General features: G+C 36.8%; 1 protein-coding gene across 1 annotated transcript in view; it reads left to right on the top strand.

Moving 5' to 3' along the window:
- Positions 1-15415, top strand: part of sm (smooth) — an 88703-nt gene that overhangs the window by 40789 nt on the left and 32499 nt on the right. The window lies entirely within an intron of this gene.

Genomic DNA, 15415 nt, shown 5'->3' on the forward strand with positions numbered 1-15415 from the left:
ATAATAATAATAATTCCTATTAACGTTCGTGTTTTCGTGCTTGAGCTCAAAATTAGAACCTCTAAATCTGCGTAAACAAATTAAACGTCGTTAATTGGTTCAACGCTCACATTAAACTACCCATTCGCGTTGTTCAGTGGATTTTTACAGCCTTACATTCCCGGAGGCTTATTAATAATAGGGATCGTCAGCCTTTTTCCCTGCGTGATGCAAATTTCCATATATCGAAAAGCCCGGCTGATGGAAAAGCGACCAGAATCCGGTGGTACGGAAAATACCTCTATTTAGCAGAATTGTTTCCGATAGCCAATTTTCCAGTTTGATGGATCCGCCGTGATTGAAACGTCATGTATCAGATAGAAGAGTCCAAACTGTACCAATCGATATTTAATGACCTCATGTTTGAAGATCACAAATAAGAAGTCAAGAAAAAATTGCCGGCCATAAATCAAGACGTCACGATGCGGAAAAATGCAATAAATATTAAAGTACATTCTTACAAAAATGTTCGTTTTCTCATTACAGGGGAACGAATGATCCGACAAATTCGACGAAAAATGATGAACGAGGGTTATGTGCGAAGTCTCTTAAGGGTTTCTTTACCTTTTGGCTTAGATTGATCGTTCACTAGCCTGATGATTACTTTTTCAATGACCGAAACCTCCGTATTATCGATAACCTTCATAACCCTAAGTTGTTTACGATCGTCGCACTAAATCCGTATACGGAAATCCTGAAATCCCATTTACCAATCCATTGGAACTGACGTTGTTTTGCAATTTTCCGAGTTGCTATGCCTGACTGCTTTACTATTCAGGCCGATGTAGGCTGAGAGTTGTGGGATTTTCCGATATATTTTTAAACAAATATTGTTATTTTTTGAGAGTGAATTTCCTCATTTAATAATCAAAGATACCCCGAAAGTAGGCTTCTAAATCTAATCCCTTAAACTTCGAGATACAGCGATTGCCAAGAAATTCTGACTTCATTCCCAAAATGTTCAATATTGAATGGGACAAATTGAATTCCTCTACAGACAAATTGCTTTTCGCACTCGCATCTTGTGTCTCGTTTTACGGCGGAATGGAGAAATCCACTCTCGGATTGAAAAATTAAATTTTCATACGTGCATGAATATGCCTTTGAAGATGACCAGGTACACGATTACATCCTCTTGTTTTATTTTGCATGTATTTCCCTGACATGGCGGATAACTCAATACTGCTCGAAATGAAAAGTTAATAATGGTGACACTATAGCACGTGTTGCCCTTTTGCTATTATGCAGACATTGTAAAAGTGCTATTATGCACTTTTCTGAGGAATCCAGATTGGAATGTTGCAAAATGTTTATTTTTGTCACGAGTTTTGAGTCGTTTTTTCATTTTTGAAGTTCCTCATTATTTAGGGCTATTTCGCCCTCAAAGAGGCCGTTGAAAAGTTATCCCAATAAGCTGGAATATACCCAAGAAAGTTTAATGCATCTAGTCACGCAAGGGCGCAAAGTTTCACGCCTTTGATTGAAACGCTACCCCACGAGAAGCATTACCCCTTTTGAAAGGCGTTATGTCAAGACTCGAAGCTGTGATGAGAACTTTGAATGGGAAGGAGGAATGCTTAAAAGTCGTTATATAAATATAAGAAAGACAAAGGTATTACGAAAATTTAATGACTGATGATGCATGCCTTTTTTGACGTTCGATGGCCTTGGGATTTTTTTTTGAGGAACTTAATATTGAGGCTTTCGAAAGTGCTAGAGTAAAACACCCATTTCGAAGACCGGAATCTGGTAATTTACTGATGTGATTGGCTAGAAGATGAAGTTTTTATGTCTGCCTATTTATCAATATAAAAATACCTCAAAATTGAAACATATAAAGGCTCGCTTGATGTAATGATTCTATTTACGTAAGAGTGAAGTTTTTCAAACCTAGCTAAAGACTGGCGTAGACTCATCTAAATGTGTAAATATCATAAAAGTCAGTAATGTATCTTTTCACTTGATTTCTGTCACTTCGTTTAAGTCCTTCTTATTCCTCTAGTCCTAGTTTAGAGAATTTTATTATTTTTTTATTTTTCTAGGCAAATGGTCAAACTTCAAAATAATAGAAAAGCCAAGAGAATGGCTGGTCTCTCGGGGTTACCAGGAATTTTCAAAAAGCACACACCATTATCTATCCAAATCTGCTTTGTGCCTTGTAATTCCAGAGAAGTTAGTAGCGTAACTTTTCCTTAAAGTTTCTAGAGTAGTTCTGAAAGCACAACGAAAAACTGATTTATTTATAACTCTCGATTTTGTGATTTAGTTAATTAGATGAATCAGGGTCGTTCCACAAGGATATGAGTCATAAAAATCAAGGATAAATGTCAATATGTCACTTTTTGAAAATTCCCGAAAACCCTGCGAAATTAATTACGTTCCTGTATTTTGTGCAATTTGAAAGCTGCAAGATTCGCCCACAAACTCCGCCTTTTCTAAGTAGAGTTCGGAAATCAAAGTCGTTCGACAAGTCTGACGAAAAACTTCCTCAAAATCGAGGATGAATTTTGAATCGATTCATTATGCTGTGCTTTTAAAGTTAGTTTTTTAGGCAGTTTCAAAAATAGGACCTCTAAAACGGAAAGAATTAGTATCAATCTTTTTTTAAGTAGTTTTTAATGCTCTCATCCACTCCCTATCCTTAACTCCCCTTTAAAACATGCTTCTGACGAAGTGACCCACCATCCAAACGTGCGTTTATCTTGCAGAACAGTCACGTTGACAGAGACACTGGGCCTTGACATTTGTTCGTAAAACCATACACTTAAGAAGGTCCCATCCAAGCAATGAAAAACGTTCCAAAGAGATTACTCCCGAATCTCCAAGCGGCTTTCACAGGATCAAGCCGCCGACGGCATTTTAATATTACAGAAGCAACACCTAAAGAATGAATCTACATGCAGTGCTGCTGCATATGTCCTGGTTAGAACCCTTTGTGCACACGAATTTTATTGTATTATAACCAGTATATGGAAAGTGGAAATTATTCGTTTTAGCATTGCAAGTTTGTACATGAAATTCTGTGTACGCAAGCAATAACGGTATGCGTTAATAATGAGAGTTTGTTATTCCATTTGAAACGTGCATACATTCCAGTTTAAATGTCATCAGGATAGGGGATAATGGGTAATGTTTATTGACTCGTGGTTTATTGACAAGGGTAACTAACTTTGTCGGACATCGTATTTTCTGGCTAATGGTGGCATTCCAGTAATGACGGGTTTATGAATTATTTATGTGCAAATCGATATAACAATACAAGGTATAGGAGCCAGAGCTGTGTACTTTGCAGTGAAGACTCGTTTGACTCATGGGCCCCATAGACTACCAACTATGAACAGCAGACCGACAGTTTAGTCGGATCGGATTTCATTATCATGTGCATGCATTTGTGGGTCGATTTAAAATTGGTGAATGCGCGCTCACACATGGTGGGTATATCTTTGTAAGCAGCCAATTAAATTATCGCTCGACAGTATGTCTACAGTCTACGAGGGGCTTAAGGCCGTCTCCCATTACGTAACTTCAGGTATGTCACCGTGACGTGACCGTTTCTCGTCGTGTGACGTCGATGTGTCAACTGCTGCGCGAGTGTTTTTCTTCGTGTAACTCTGATCCACGCGTAGTAGCACGGGTGTTTACTACGCGTCGACGTAACGCATTGACAGCTGACGCATAACTTCTAACAATCGTTTTTCCTTCCATTCCGCGAATCAAATGACGTTAAATCGAAAGCGGCAATATAAAATATAAATCGGCCCTTTACACTATATGTGTCCCTTTCATTTCGCGTATCCTTTTCGGATACTTTTTTTCCATTGTGTTACTTACGACAAATTACCTCCCATTCCGTGTAGCCAAGGCAGATTTCCACATTGCCGGATTTCGCCATCATTACCGTAGTACGGAACTTGGGAAACTTCTAGTCCATATAAAAGAAAAACAATTAAAAACAGCTTATGGTGGAAATGACTGCAGTTTGAAAGGCTGCATTATGCGCAAACGAGAAATTGTTCATATTTCCGCGTTTTAACGAATATCTCGTGCGTGAATCGCATCAACGTTTTTGTTTCGCAGCGTTGAAATGTTTTAATTAAACCTTTTATTAAAACAACGACGATTACAAATGACTGCACAGACTGCCTTGATAAATAGGACTACGTAGGAATTAAGGGCTGAACCCTCTGCGATTATGCACTGGCGCTGTAATAACCTGGCTTAATTCCAGGCCCGGAACAGCTCTCGAATTTCATTTCGATTTATGTGGATTAATTTAACAAACTAATTAAAATCGTGAGGTTGCCAGTGATGGCTTCGGGACTCGCAGTTTCCATGTTCTGGGACGAATCTATTGCCACGAAATTTCCTCACAAAACACATGAACCCAGGATACACTGTAACAGCCACACCAACCGGTTTTTTGAGTAGAACAATGTGCTTTAGTGTTAGCATGTCTGTTAGAGACTGTATTTAGCCTAATAATACGTTGTTATGTTTGATTCTAGGTCTCCACAATCATTGTTCTACCCAAAAACACCCAGTATATATATAGTAACCATGTCGTTAATATATATAAATAAAAACTTTCTCTCCAAACTCTTTCTGCGCCTCGCATACAGACAGAAACATCACCAAAAAACATCACTTATACTCAGACAGAAATTGTCATAACTGTAGTGCGAAATTATTGTTCATTCGTCGACGTTACGTCATGTCACTTACGTGGTTTGCTTAACGTGTTCACAAAAGTGATGCCGGTGTTTTTGTCTGTGTGCAGGTTGGTCGAGAACCCACGCCTAAGAGGGCGATAATTTTGACCGGACCCGCACCGCCAGAAGGAGTTGGAGATGAGGTTTTCAGGAGGACAGGCCAGAGGAGGTGAGTAGATGTTGATTGCGTGAAGAGAGCAGCTTAAAAACGGACGTTTTGTTATCACAAGGACAAATAAGAAATAGAAAGTTTCACATTTTATTTTCGCTCATGTCAATGTAATTGTGAAAAGGAATAAAAGAATTTGAAATTTTAGTTTGACCAATGCGTGAACAAATTAAAAAAAGAAAATGTCGGAGTGGGTTGCGCTACGTTTAATTGATATTTTTAGGTTCACTGTTTATTCAGTACAGAGACTCATCAAACGGGTCCCTACCGTAGGGTTGATAATGATTTCGCGTTAGGAGTGGTGGTATATTAGATGTCTCAAAATATCGACTCACCTTATGTTCCTGACTTAATTTATTCAATAATTATACATTTTAATTGTTGGTATTGATTTATTCACATTAAAAAAAAACATAAATGAACGAGATGCAAAAAATTGGGAATTTATTTCTCAAGAACAGAAAAATGCAAGTTGAGCACTTTGGATATAAAATTCGCAAAATAAATTTTTAAGCAAATTCAAAATGAACAGTACATTGCGCATAATTGCCTTACTTTCACCAATAAACGCGACTAAAACTTAGCGTTCTGAATATCAAATCAAGTGTGCATTTGCATGTAGTCAAGAATTTATGACTAAAAATCATTTTTTTGTTTACCAAAGTTCCCAAATGCACTTTCAGTTTGATTTAAAGTTTGTTGACTGTTCTTTAAGCCTTTATATTCAGTGAGGCATAGTGTTTAATGCCGTTTCTGAAAGGTGCTAGGAACGTTTGCAAGTTAGAGTTAAAACAATATTTTTCTCTTTTTTGATATTTTCAACATGTTGCTTAAAAATTATCTTGAACCAAAGTAACTCTTTCGATTATCAAGAGAAATCCACTTAAGAAATTGTTCAGGCAATAAAAGAAATGGAATGCGATTTTTTATATTTGTAGAGAAATTTCAAAAAACAATTTTTTCCATCGATGATCTAAGAACTCGTATTCACCCCAGTGATATTTTGAATAAGATGTCCCTTGGTGTGCTCTGTGAAAGAAATAATTTTAGAAATTTCAGCTTGCACAGTCAGTGTTTTGACATTTAGGTATTTTCTTTTTAAACAAATTCGCCTTTCGTATTTATTTTGACATGTCGAGCTTTCCGTGCTTTCTCAGCGATTAAGCTTTTCCTGGAGAGACACCAGATTATATGATAATATGGCCTGCGTCCGATTAATTATGTCTTCACGTCAGACCGGGAAACTTTTGTTAAATGGAGGAGGATAGACGAATAAATTGACCTATAAATAAGTGGCGTGAAATTCCGTATTATTACTTCTTGATAGATGAGTAGTATTCTCACATGGAATGGGTAAACTCATCTGTCAGTTTATAGGGAAATTGTTGTGGTAAACGCTGCATTACTGTAAAGTGGTTTTTCCGATTTTACTGCGAGTTCATGCTTAAGCGGTCACACGACCAACTTGGCAAATAACTCAATAAAAATAAAGACGGATTAGAATTGCCGACTTTTCGTAAAAATTTTCAGCCGAAAAAGAGGAATACAAAAGAACATTTAAATGCAAATGGGCAGATAACTTTCCGGGAAAGCTAATAAAAATACGGAGGCTCATTTCGGTGTTCTGGGCACCTCTCCAAGCTTAAAGTTTCGCCATGGGCTGACGAGAAAAATTTGTATAAGATTAAAAAGCTGTCGAGTCACTCAAAAATACAATAAAATTGAAACGCGGTAACTAGTGATTTCCCACCATGAGAATGTAATTCTTTTTTAATTGCTTTTGAGAAACTTACTTAGGTCCAGTACAACCCCCCCTCCTCACCCTCCTCACACCATTTCTTTGCGTCATATAGCATTATCAGAGGCAAAAGTGGATTTACTTTTTTAGATTACATGATGTAGAGTCTTAAGATGAGAATAATTATATTTTTATTGAGAATAACTTCAGCTAGACTTAGCGAAATGGGGCCTTCATATCGCTTAAATTCCCATTAGACCTAGAAGGAGCAATTCTCAGACATGCTTGTTATCTTCACTCGTCAGTTGTTGTGTACCCCGATCCCCACATTGCCGAAGGTTATATCACACATTAAAGAATGTCATCTTCATGTTACGAGGTATTTAAGGGAGATTTCCTATCAAAGTAAGTTTCTGATAAGGAATAATGTGCAGGGGTGAAATATACGAGAGATGTTGGATTGTGGAATGTTTCGACGTTTATATATAGTGTGATATGTTAAAATGATTTTTTTTAACGAAAAGAAATATTGAAATAGAGAAATTTTATGAATTCTCAATTGAACTTCTACTGGAAACGTTAAGCCAGATTAGAGACGATATAAAGATTTTCGAGATTTTTCATCCTCAGAAAATCCACGTTTGAAGAGATATAAAATGTTTTTGTTTTCCGTACTTATAAGGTAGTCGAGTCATTCGATAAAATCGAAGGTAACAGCAACACCGGAAAGAAAAGTTGTAAGGATTAGAAAAGAAGGAGATGATAATGATACCGGGACGTTTGAGACACAGATTCAACTACAAAATGTTTTTATTTTAATTTAATTTTTCTCTTTTGTGTTCGATTTTACCAACGAATTTATGTCAAAATCCATGTGGCTTTATACCAATATTCCCGTGACACATGAACATACGATTACAGGGAATGGAACAATTCGATTGTGTTTTCGAAACGAGCGTAACAATTAGTGCACAATTTCATTTGTGATTACAATGGACCGAAGTAAAACTAAAAAATTTAATCACATTTTATTGCCCCCCCCATGTGGGAAATGCATGGAAAACGTCAATTAAAATAATGTTTAGATGTGCGATATTGAACCAACATTTTCTCTATGGATAATACTTTGAAAAATTCTATTTCTGTACAATGTAAGTACTATATGCTCTGGCCATAACCTTAAACATCCTCTCGAAGCTTTAAACACACATAATCCTACGACATGCAAATAACGTCAAGAGCTTTGAGAAATTATTCAGTGAAATGATATATCGTTGCAAGCAAATCCCTTAGCGGTGATAGAAATAGGAATTTGCAATGACAAGTTTCTAACAAAACCGTTTTCAAGCAGATGCCACCTCTTCTGATGCATTAAACCCAAATTTTGGCCTCATTAGTGCTTTGAGGTTCGTACAATTTAATTTCGAATAAAATCTACAATCCTCATCCTAAACATTGATGTCTTTCTCCTCTCTTATGGGGAAAATCCTTTTCGTCTGAAACAAGTCGACGATGATGCCCGGAAAAATGCTCCCCCTCGTCTCCAGCTTTGGGCGCCCGGAGAATGCGAAAATAACAAGTGAAAAGGGGATCGGAACAGTGCAACAAAGCGGAATCCAATGAACTATTATGTCAGAAGTGACGTATTGGATGTCGGTCGGGGGGATTTTCTTTCCGTAATTGCTCTGAAGTGCTTTGCCCAAGTGAATCTCATAAAAACTCTAGCGTATCATTTATCAGGCACCTTTTTTTTTCTGATGAAAATCAATCCCATTTTGATGGAAGATTGCTTGAACTACTCTGAAAAAGCTGACAAAATGCGACCTAAAATCGTATCATACCGCCAAGACGACAGCGTCGTCCAATTTTTCTGTATTAGCGATGGAAAAATGTTTAGAACCGTCGAAATGGTCTTGCGAGAGTTTCCTAATTTTGTAAAATAACTCTAAAGAGTATCACGGCTCCTGTTGATAACGGTTAAGATTACCTCAGTGAAATGGAATATTTTTATGGACCACATGGCGAACGCGTACTCGGTTTTGTTATATTTTTTTAAACTTTGGAAATTTCCTTGTCGTATTAAATGGGGGTACATATTTTGGTACACGGGGGAAATATGGAGCAGGTCACCGAGATGCCTTGTGATCACCCTTAGGGCAATTGATTGAGTTGTTGGTGTGTATTATTCAGTTTTTTTTCCATTGAATTTATCCTCAATAGGTGTCTAACAATGGTCTGCAAATGCACTTGTTCCATCTTCTTTTTCTCTTCTACGGGTTTGATATTAGTTCATTGACATTCGTATGAGAGTGATCAAAACTGTTTTGTCAGCTTAATAACTTCTACTCCCATATTTCGAATGTGTTTAGGGAGTTTCAGTTTTTTTGTCCATATTGTAACTCCCAAGCATTTTCCGTAGTTCTTTGGTTTAATCGTGACTGTCTGTTATCAATGTTGAAGGATCTACTCGAATTTCGATATTCGAGAGTAGAAGTTGGTCAACGACGGCATTTTGTATTGTACGAGAATTTATATTTATCGCACAACAAAAAAAATGAATAGAGAAATCCGTATGTCTCGTCCATACTAAATCCAGATCACTTAATTATATTGAACATTTTAATTCGGAATATGGCGAATGCGCCATTGTTTTTATTACTTCATTTTCACGCTGCTTCTAAAGAAAATTCTGATCCAATTAAAACTTCAGAAATCTTGATATCGAAGTGCATACTCGATGGCATCATCGTCGAGTTTTCAGGTCAAGCCAAGATTTCATCGTTTAAGAATTCTTGTCACTTTTATTAAATGAACATACTCGACGAGGTTACCGAAGCTCGTTACCTGTGAAAAGATGAATATTTAAAAAGAAAAAACTTAATTACGAAAAATTCATATTCAGGCTTGATCACAATAATGTGATCTATCGCAAATAGTCGCCGTTTGCGATCAAATGGACAATTTAATTGGTAACAAGTCATTAGCACGAATTTCAAACACACTTATATCCTTGAATTGCACTCGCTTTGTTACGTTTACGTTTCCCTCACCAGGTGGCGAATTCAGTTTTGGGGGTTCTCATTCATTGTTTTCTTCAATGTTTTTATTTTGGAGAATGTGCTCTCATTCGTGTTATTTTAATTTCTGGAAAATGGCACAAAGAACGAGATTTTGTCCACCTGGATGAAATTCTACCAACATTTCGAGTAAAAAAAACAAAGCTAGGCTTAAATCGACAAAGAAACGAGGCGCTTCCCAAATAATCTCCAGGATTATCGCATTTTTAGTAGACGAACGGTCTCAGTGTTTGGCAAAGAAAGATAATAACCGCTTAAAAAACCAATTCGGTGTTTTATATTAATATAGAGCTGACACCATAATTTATCTTGCTAAATTTCTTAATATAAATGCGAGAACACACCCGTTATAGAATACTTTTTGCAGTGTTCCCAGCACAGCTAACAATAGTATTAAGTTACTGAGTACTTCTGACTTTTGAAGATGTGATATCATAAGCTCACGATACGTGATAACCTTTTAACATTGCAGTTTTCCGATAATAATAGAACAGATAAAAACAGAAATGTTGAATTTTAGATATTAAATTTCCTAATATTCTCGATAATTTTGAATCTTGGGATGTTCGCTTTTTTTAACTTGATCTAAAAAAGTTCACCATTCGCGTGAAATAATTTTAGAAGTTTTCCACAACCTAATTTGGAGAATATGCGTTCAATCTTATGCTGGACTTATTCGAAGCTAATTTCGTCTAAGTAAATTATGGCGAAGATACTTCAAATGCCATTTGGGGTTCTCTAACTGCTTTTCATAATAATCTTTTTTCATATTTGAAGGCAGTTTTTAAATAACATAGGAAAAAAGATAGTTTTTTTAAAGAAAAACGGACAAAAGCAGTTCCGACAAATCTTCAACTTGATCTCTCTTTTATTGATATAACTGCATTAACTTCTCACAAAACTATACCGCGTGAGTCCACACTTACTCCTTAAAAAAAATTATGAGGGAATTTTAACTAAAAAAACTAAACAGTTTAAACAAATCATCAATCATTTCCTCCCCTAACATGACATTTAAAACCGCATGCTTGTTACCTGACCTAATGCTTGTTACTTGGCCCCATCAACGCCCTCACTTAAATTCCGTCATCCTGATTGATGATGATGAAGACAAAAGAGAGTTACAATGTTGCCATTTTCCAAGTAAACGTGCATCATACCTTCTAATATTACGACCAGTAGTGCTGAAGTTAGAAAAATATTCTGCTGGAAATATCCGGGATGCCGTACCGGCTCATATTCCGCCATTCTGGTTGAAGACGAAGCGAATTAGAGTTGCAATGTTGCGATATTCATAATAAACTCCTTCTCTGCATTCTAATTATTATACTGATGGAAATACCCGGGATGTAAGACCGACCTTGCACGATATTTCGCTCAGAACACATTTGTGGGGTTGAACACGACCTTGTCTGGCCCGGTGCCAAATGAAGGGGTCGCGGAGTCCCGTTAGGACATAACCGCGTCACATGCCGGGGTGAAGTGCAACAGGACTGAATTATTGACGGTGTTTTAATCAAAAGAGTCGGTTTTTGGGTCAGACTCTGTTGTAGTTTAAATCCTAGCGTTATGGTAGGACACGGGGTTTAAGTTGATGACAAAGCGTATAATTTCAGGGTATGATTGCAGCGAGAAATGCCTGGCAGCTACGCAGTAATTCTGTTGCTGCGTGTAATAGTACATTCGAGTTTGGCCAACTGGAAACGTTAATTATGTTCAAATTGTTTTGCATTAGCTAAAGTTAGCCTAGGACCAGATTAAGCCCTTCTCGTAGTGTAGATACAGTGCTGCGAGGGTTAATTAATCATATGCATTTTGGTCAGCATCCCCGTTTGTTTTAGTCACGAGAATCGCCTCGAAACTTTCTCCATTATTAAAAATCTTTCAAATACATAATTTATGAAGACAAGTTTCTAATACGAACATCCGATATCGAGTTTCAACTAAGAATGTCTTTAATCAGCCGCGATGCAGAAGCAGGAATTAAATACTGGAGCCGCCCGGAAACGGGAAATAGAAACTGTAATGTATTATTCATGTAACACTTGCTGCTGTGCCTGGCTTTTGCGTTCTCTTAAGTCAACTTCGAATTTTTCTGTGGCTTCGTAAAATTCATTATAATTTTAGTTGGGAGGATCTTGTAGTAATCTAGATGAAGTGGAAAATCATGGGGGCGGAATAATTACGCTGTTTACTTGAAATTGCCTTTATTTGTTTAGTTAGTTGAAGTTGCGAAAAGTTTCTTAAATTATGAAGTCTGGGGAATTGACGTTTTTCGCTTCAGTATATAGAATTAGCCCAAAGAAGTTACAAGAAACGACTTTTCTTCTAGTTGTCTCGGCAATGTATACACTGATGTATTTTTTCTATTAAAAAAATACGAAGCGACGTTGAGGTATAATCGAAACGTCCGATATAACATCTTACGATAACATTTTAGAGGTAAAAGAACGCGCTAAAAGCAAAGTGTCCTTGTTTATGAAATGTCTTTCCAAAGAGCGATCTTTGAAGTAGTTTCTGGTATCGGAAACTGATGGTTTCCGAGATTTCTTCACTCTTCCCTAACCTCAAAAAATCTTACTCTGCACGCCTCTTGCAGCAACCTCAAGCGGCATACTTATCATCGCGCCGTGTACATATACGCTGCCAGTATTATCAGCAGCACCGCTTGGCTACGAGACGAATTACCGGTCGTTTAATCCAGACATTTTTTTTTAAACATGAATTATGTGACTTTGATGGCCTTAGTGCTATGGATTTTAATCCGCGTTTAAGTCCTAGGTATTAAATCATCGAATTTAAGCCTTCCAATATCAGCGTGTTTGCATTCGCCTGTGCTGCTTCTGTAGCGGACAATTGATTTTTTACCTGGATATAAAAGGAATCAGTGAACTTCACAGAAAATTAGTCATTAAAAGTGCATAAGAGCGTTCATATAAAATGGTCAAGAGGGCAAATATGCCCGCTTTCGCCTTTGTGAGAGGTTTTTGGATGTGTTGTCAAATTTAGGAACTTATTTACTGATAAGAATTAAGTGTACACATTCTTGAAGGAGAAGTTTTGATTGATTATTGAATTGATTGTAACGCGAATTTCGGCAAGATCAAAGATTAGAGAAACCTGAATGTTTCGTCGGTTACCTTGTCTGGTGTGAGTTTCGGCTGGTTTCAAAAAGAGTTTATCGTGTTTCTCGCACGTGCCTTCTGCTGAGTGTAACGGACTAATATCAAGCTAACAGAGTGAGGTCGGTATGTGGTGTTGACATTTATCCACGTTAAGCAGTTAAAAAGGGCAATTCTATTTCTATAATAAAGTCCTGATATAATAGCTTTTAACGTTATTTTATATGTTTCTATTCAGCCCCTCCGAGTGTTTTACTTCAAATTATCCCTTAAAATAAATCTAGCTGCTTTGCATTTCTTATAACCGACTGTATTCTTCACAATACAATGGGATTTTCCTCGACATAAATAAACTCCTTGTCGGCCCATTCCAGAGTGTTATCCTATATTTTCCTTTCTCGTTTTTTCGATTTAGAAAATTGGCATCCGAATAGACGTCGAACTAAAAATCCCATCTCAGATAGTCTGGATAAAACTTCGGTTGATAAATGATGCCATTTGTTGCTGGGAGGAAGTTATTTCCCTATCGGAGACTCTTAAGTTCGGAAATTAGGTCACGTTTAGAGTTGGTAGGAAAGTTGGTTCCTAGTTTAATAAGCTTGGATTTCATAACCTGAAGTACACCATAACGACTGGCCAATTAAGTATGTTTAGAAACTTAAAGTTTCTCGAAATTAAAGCTAAAGCTATGTTTGAGGGTTAATTTATGTTTAAGAAGAAAGCACCTTCTTGAGACAAAACGTTTAAGTTGGTTAAGTGATAATTGGTCTGAAGTAGGGTAGGAATCGAAGTGGCATGCTATATTTAAAAGGCCGTATAAAAATTTCATCACAATCAAAAGAATTCTTTGAGTTTTCACAGGTCTTTCTCTTTCTTTAACCTTCCATTTCCAACAAAGACTTTACTTTAAAACCAATCGCTTCAGTTTAGAAACTTTTTACGATAAAAATTGGAAAGTTTTCGTATAGATTTGAGCCTCGGAAAATAATGTCTCCCATTGTATCTGTACTGAAATAAATCACCCTTTTCCTTCAGAAAATGCCATCGTTTAATAATGCACATACATCAAACAACAAGGAACTTGTGACCGGAAAAATTGGTTTTCTTTATTTGTTTGATTGTTCTACTAGCAGTTTTTTGTGAAAAAATACACAAGAAAAAAGAAATTAATATAATTACTTTGTTTTCGTCGTGAAATTTCCCATTCGGGAAATGCAAATTAGGAAAAAAAGTCTATGAATGTTCTTTTAGAGTGATGAGGGTCGGGAATTTTTTTCCTTTTTCTCTTTCAATTTTTAAAGTTGTTTAATTGATTTATTTTGGAGTTTAGACATTTTCACTCCTTAGGGCACACGAAGATTGGAGAATCTTTGCATTCGAATGGGACCTTTTTTATATAAATTTTTATGAGGCAAGGGCTATAAATCTCGTATGTAGTTAGCCATATATTTGTTTTTCTTTTACTTGAAAATACTTTAAAAATGCTAATAATGTTGTGAAGATGACATTGCCCAAATATATTTATTATCTTGCAACCACGTGTCTTTGCTTCAAATCACCTCATCGAACAGTTGTTTGCAAATTTTGAGAATTGAAGTTTAAGACTGCCAAAGAAATGAAAACTAGCATTTTCTGCAATGTCCGATTGTATGTATAAATTTATTTTCCAGACTGTACACACTATTCACAAGTTTCTATACGTCATCTTATAGCTCGAGAGGTCTGCTCAAAATTACCTTTTCAATTTCATAGCCTGGAAAACTTACCAGTAAGTTGTGCCGAGCACTCGGCGACGCTTCTATCCTAGCGCCATCTATACGTGCGCAATGAAATCACTCTCTTCAGCAGAAGCGTTCTTAGTCCGGGCTCATTTGACCAGTCCATTTAACACAACAGTCTTCGGATATAATCAAGATACAATTTATCACAAGCACTGTAATGATTTAATTAAATTTAACTCAGCGAATGAAATAATTGCGCCTAAAAAAAGCTCGTTTATCACCTGAAGCTTTCAACAAAATTCTCACTGTGGTTGTCTTGTTATTCAATGAATGCAAACAGTGTTAAGTACCTACATAGTCAGTAACGAGGGAAAATCAAAGAGCCTTAAATTTAAATTTTGGTCCATTAAGCGGATCTTAAATCTATACAAAAGCCGATTGGCCCGATCCTTAAAAGGGAAAATGGTGGAATTTAAATATCTGTCGGTTGGAGAGCTGCACAAACAGCAATTTCCTTTCGCAGCTTAAAATTCTCGGTTTTTGGGGCGAAGTGGCTCTGGGTCCATGTTGTTGGAGAGCGCAAGTTTTATTATTAGATTTGGGAAGCCCCGTATTAAGGCATCAACATAATTTAGGACGTTTCCATTTCGTGCATTTCAGCCCCAATTCTGAGTCGCATGATGCACATTTACCCTTATCAGATGCGGTGTGCTTTACCGTTGCGACGAACTTGTTTGCCTGTGTAGCTACACACGACAAGTTTATTCCGAGGGCAAATTGAGTTTACACGGTTTTAGTTTTATTTTCGGCGTAACGGCGCGTTTCCGTGATTCCATCGTC

Source organism: Euwallacea fornicatus, chromosome 22 (genome assembly GCF_040115645.1).
Source record: "Euwallacea fornicatus isolate EFF26 chromosome 22, ASM4011564v1, whole genome shotgun sequence".
In the NCBI taxonomy this organism is placed as follows: Eukaryota; Metazoa; Arthropoda; class Insecta; order Coleoptera; family Curculionidae; genus Euwallacea; species Euwallacea fornicatus.